The sequence below is a fragment of the Adiantum capillus-veneris genome, chromosome 29 (assembly GCF_014529385.1).
Source record: "Adiantum capillus-veneris isolate H3 chromosome 29, ASM1452938v2, whole genome shotgun sequence".
Taxonomy (NCBI): domain Eukaryota; kingdom Viridiplantae; phylum Streptophyta; class Polypodiopsida; order Polypodiales; family Pteridaceae; genus Adiantum; species Adiantum capillus-veneris.
This window is the reverse complement of record NC_140959.1, coordinates 58,321,440-58,327,292: the sequence shown is the minus strand read 5'-3', so window position 1 is coordinate 58,327,292 and position 5,853 is coordinate 58,321,440. Positions and strand designations below refer to the sequence as shown.

Below are 5,853 nucleotides of genomic sequence, written 5' to 3'. Positions count from 1 at the left end.
AGAGTCACTTTCTAGAAAAAACAAGACTAGGCAGCGTGCAGTTGAACAAGCTTTTATTGCTTCTCAAAGAAAGGGTGGCAAGAGCAATGCAGCCACTTCTTATGGTTCTGCTACGAGTGGCAAAAATTATGTTCCTAATGCTTCTGCTGGCAGTACTTCGTCTGGCAATTCTGGTGATAAGGGAAAAAAGAAGATGCGTTGCCATTATTGTAAAGCCAATAATCACTTGATCAAGTCGTGTCCTAAGTTGAAGGCCAAAGAGGCTAAGAAGAAAGAGGGTGGTTCCACTGCAAATGCTGGTTCCACTACAAATGCAGCCATTGTTGAGTCTTCTGTGAAAGGAGACTGTGTTGCTGATGTTGATGCAGAATGGGCTTTTAGCGCAGAGTGCACTTACAATCCTGCTATCCATGATGTATGCTTGTCAGTTGCTGCAGATTCACATGTGTGGTATTTCGACAGTGGTTCTACAAAGCACATTACCTCACCTCGTGAATTGTTTACCTCTCTCGAGTCTGTCCCTCATGGGAATTCACTCACTTGTGCCAACAACGCCTCTTATCCAGTTCAAGGAGTTGGAAAGATTGTGCTCACTGCTGCTAATGGATGTTCCTTCACACTTGTTGATGCACTTTATGTACCTGGGATCAAGAAGAATCTCTTGTCTATATTTGCACTTGCTAGACTTTGACTTGTAGTCAAATTTGTGGATGACAGATGTACAGTTCTTGATCTCAGTTTTGGTGATGAAATTGTTGCATCTGGGCTTTTGTGTCATGGGCTGTATAAGCTCACTTTGTATGACAAGTGTGGAAAAAAATTTGCAAATGCTGTTCCATATTCAAGGGCTATTTCAGATGCAAAACTTTGGCATGCACGTTTTGGTCATCTGAATTTTGCCAGTTTGCTGCGTTTGCAGAAATCTGATATGGTTACTTCTTTGCCACCTCTTGAAGCACATGTCAAACATGTTTGTGAAGGCTGTATTTTGGGTAAGATGCAGCGTTCTAAGTTTCCAAAGGATGGTTTAGTTCGGGCCACATGCAGGTTGCAGCTTGTGCATAGTGATGTTTGTGGGCCCATGCAAACTCCGTCCTTGGGAAATTACCTGTACTTTGTGACTTTCATTGATGATTACTCCAGACATGCATGGGTATTTCTGCTAAAAGAGAAGTCCGAAGTTTTTATGTGCTTCAAACAATTTCTGGCTATGGCTGAAAATGTCTCAAAATGTACTATGGCCACCCTCCGTTCCGATCAAGGGGGGGAGTATATGTCTCATGAATTTAATGCATTTCTGGCTAGTCATGGGATAAAACACCAATGTACAGTGCCTTATACACCTTAGCAAAATGGTGTTGCTGAGAGGAAAAACAGGTCACTGACAGAAATGGCACGATGTATGGTCAAAAGTCAAGCTTTGCCGCATTCTTTTTGGCTTGAGTTGTACTTAACAGGTGTCCTACGAAAGCTTTGCAGTCTATTACTCCATATGAAGCATGGCATAATAGAAAGCCTTCTATTGAGCACATGCGTGTTTTTGGCTAATTGGCATATGCTTTAGTGCCACAAGTGCAGCGCAGAAAATTGGATGATAAGGCTGTCAAATGTATTTTTGTTGGTTATAGTGCTGAAAGCAAAGGTTACAGGTTGTATCATCCTCAAACAAAACGTATTTTGGTTTCATGGGATGTAGTGTTTGTGGAAGATTCTGTTGAGCCCTTGCTGTCATGTACTAGAGACAGTAATGTAAGCTCACAGGACATTTATGACACTTTGTTGCCTCTTTTCAGTGGTGGAAATACGAATGTAAGTTCCAATGAGGCAAATGTACATCCTATGGGGGCTTCTGAAAATGTTTTAGATCAGCCTATTACTGATGCAGATGTACATGATGTACTTGATGAGGAAAGGGCTGAAAATGAGCAGGCTAGAGGTATGCCAAAATGGGTGGTGCACACTTTGCGTGACAGTAAATTGGATGCACCTTTGTCTAGTCATACTCATTTAGGCTCTCGCCATGCATCTTATGCATCAGATTGTTATGCTTTGGATGTGTCTAGCTTACATGATGTTGAGGAGCCTCTGACTTTTGATGAAGCACAGAATTCAGAAAATTGGATGGCTCCCATGCAATCAGAATATGATGCGCTTATAGAAAATGACACATGGCCTTTATGTGATTTGCCTCCTGGAAAAAAGGCCATTGGTACAAAGTGGGTTTACAAGTTGAAACGCAAGCCGGATGGTGAGATTGATTGCCATAAGGATCGACTTGTTGCAAAGGGTTATGCACAGCAAAAAGGCATAGATTATGAAGAGACTTTTACTTCCACCAGTCGTATGACTACTGTGCGTTTTCTATGTGCATTGGCAGCTCATTTTGGTTGGGATGTACATCAATCAGACATTGTTACTGCTTTCTTAAATGGTGACATATTTGAGGAAATTTATGTAACGCAGCCTCGCGGTTTTGTCATAAAAGGACAAGAGGACAAAGTGTGCAAATGTAACAAGGCTTTGTATGGGTTGAAGCAATCTCCTCGTGCTTGGTTTGAGAAAGCTGACACTCATTTGGTCAAACAAGGCTTTTGTAACAGTCCAACAGAAAGCACATTGTATGTAAAGTGTGAGGGTGATGTATTTCTCATCGTCGTTCTTTATGTTGATGATTTTCTGATCACTGGACCAAATGAGAGACATATTGCTGAATTTAACGCTGATTTGAATGCTACTTTCAAAATGAAAGATTTGGGGCTGTTGCATCATTATTTGGGTATACAGTTTAAGCAGTGTGATGGTGGTATTGCCTTGTGTCAGAAAAGTTACATAGAGACATTGCTATGTAAGTTTGGACTTGAGGATTGCAAACCTATTGCCCCTCCCATGGAAACAGGTTTGAAGTTGAGTCTACATGATGTTGGTGATGCTGCTGATGTCACTCTTTACCAAACTGCTGTTGGCTGCCTCATTTATGTATGCAACACGATGCCGGATATTCAGTTTGCAGTCTCACAGGTCAGCAGATCTATGCATAGCCCAGGGTCTAAGCATTGGCAGGCTGTCAAGAGGATTTTCCGCTACCTTAGTGGCACTTTACATCTTGGCTTGTTTTATCCCAAGGGGGGATCATTGCCGCCAGACTTACATGCTTTTTTGGACTCGGATTGGGCTGGTTGTTTTGACACGCGAGTGTCCACAATTGGTTTTTGTTTCATGCTTGGCAGTTCATGTATATCATGGTTGAGCAAGAAGCAACCTACTGTGGCCACTTCGAGTTGTGAGGCTGAGTACAGGGCATTCTTCATAGCTACGATTAAGTGTGTATGGCTCAGATGCCTTATGGCTGATTTGGGTGTTGGACAGGACACTGCCAACACTATCTCCACTGGCAGTCAGAGCGCATTGGCAGTTGCGAGGAACCTAGTTTTTCATGCTCGCACAAAGCACATTGAGGTGCATTACCACTATGTCAGGGAGAGGCTCTCAGCAGGAGAGATCAGCTTGGCTTATGTGCCAACACAGGACAACCTTGCAGATCTTTTCACAAAGGCATTGTCTCGTGAGAAGCTTGAAGCTTTCCGCAAAGCTTTGGGCTTACTCCCCTTTGTGGACTGATCCTTTACTCATGTGCCAGCTCTCATTCACCACATCACTCAAGGGGGGATTTGTTACCATATACATGTGGTAGTGATGTGTGTGAACACACTAGGACCACCGGGGCATTTTTTCCCTCTTTAGGAGGTTTTTTCCCCCGTGCATTGTATATACGCCCATCACTCTAGGGCTATCTATCTTTTCATTGCACACTAAGTAACACACTCTCTATTGTGTTCCTTGAGCTTCCTTCGTCTTCTCCAAGCTGTGTGTGTTTCTCTGCAACTCTAATTCCAACAAATATGACAGGACGAGAGACCTGCGCTCTCCCAGGATGCAACCATCCCCCTTTCTCCTCTCCCAGATATGCCAAATCTCACTTGACCTTCGACAATCTAAAAATACTCACTAAATACTCGATCACAACGCAGCTGGGCTTTGCGCCCTACCTTCCTGCTGCAATCCCCCCCACCCTAGCCATTCATGGTGCTCCCGGTCTCACTACCTTGTGTGGCTCTTCGACTCCATCCAGATCAAATCTGCAAGCTGCCTGGTTGCACCCACCAGCAAGCAGTAGAATGCTGGACCTTTTGCGACCTTCATCTTCTCCATCACTATTTTAAGAATATGACAGGACGAGAGACCTGCGCTCTCCCAGGATGCAGCCATCCCCCTTTGTCCTCTCCCAAATGTGCCAAATCTCACTTGACCTGCGGCAATCTGCATCATCAGCTTCTTATGGACGGACGCTTCCGTCCGTCTCTGCCTCACCCTCATCAGAAAATACTCGATCACAATGCAGCTGGGCTTTACGCCCTACCTTCTTTCTGCAATCCCCCCACCCTGGCCATTCATGGTGCTCCCGGTCTCACTACCTTGTGTGGCTCTCCGACTTTACCTCGCACCTCCATCCAGATCAAATCTGCAAGCTGCCTGGTTGCACCCACCATGTCTTTGTTGTTGATAACTCCAGGCCTTCGCAATACTGTGGATGGCGCCACTGCCAGGAGCATGTCATGCTTGTTGCTCTGGAACGCCAATGCCGGCAACCATCTCAGCAGGACAGTCCGCCATCCCCGCCGTCTTCTACTGAGGTATATTCTAGTGAAGCATTACAATCTAGATGTATAGGTCATCACCAAGTACGAATCATATGGATGCGCGGTCCAAAACCGTAGTCCGTCGACACATGAAGATCACTCTAGTATTATCATGTAGTTCTCTAATGTTTCAAGGTACGACAATGCAAAGAAAATGTGGTCATGTGCCCTCCTTGGAATCACTTGTGCCTACTCTATGGGATTATGCATTCAAAACAATGTCACTGAGAAACATTTAAGTGGATGAGGACTTCTTTCTCAAGCATCCATGGGATGTATGTACAGGTAGAGAAAAGCACAGTTTCTTATTTTTTAAGTGGACTTGGAAGTTTTCTAGCTTCAGTAAATGTGGGTTCGTCTTTCTCTCATCATATGATGTAGCAAATGATCACACATACTTGTTGGTAGTATGTTGCAAGTACACAAGTAAAGGGAAAAGAGTGATGCTTACCAAGGATGACTATCATTGGAAACAACAAGGGCCAGAGGTGGTGAAAAAGGACAGTGACCATACCTTAAACTATTTCACATACAAAGCTAAGCATCATGATGGGTGCACATATTTTATGGAAGAATGCACCGTAGACAGTGTCAAAGGTTACGCTCTCGTAAAACTTCACAAGAGAACCGTCACCCATGATATACAAGTCAAAGGAAAACCTGCCCACTGATGGCGAACAATCTATTGCTAAGGTCACCGATGCGTGTTCGCAAAATACTATGTTATTAAACGGTGACGAGGTGGCTATGGACAGTCTCATGTGGAATCTTTCAGCTCTTGAGGAGCTTCGTGTCCTGAGTATGGACTCTTGGAATGCGCTGATCGCATGATTTGCTCCAAGGGCAGGGCCAACAAGCTCTTTTTTTTTTTCAACAAATGCGAAGCGAGGGCCTCTCTCCGGATGCAATCACGTATGCATGTATGAAGGCATGTAGCTCTACACAAGAAGCTGATATGGCGATAGACATTCAATCGTGCGGTGAGTAAACATTATCATTTTCTAATTTTTGACACTGAGAATGCAGTTAATCAACACACTGAAAATTGCACGCTGCCGTGGGAATGGCACGTTCCCTCGTATTATAAAAATTGGGGAGGGCTGTGCAAACTCCCCCATGCAAGGAGACTTGCATGTTTTCTTTGTTTTAAAACATA

General features: G+C 44.1%; 1 pseudogene; it reads left to right on the top strand.

Annotated features, from left to right (window-relative positions):
* The first annotated feature begins 4,224 nt into the window (after positions 1-4,224).
* On the top strand, positions 4,225-5,528 carry LOC147419259 (uncharacterized; annotated as a pseudogene).
* Positions 5,529-5,853: the final 325 nt, after the last annotated feature.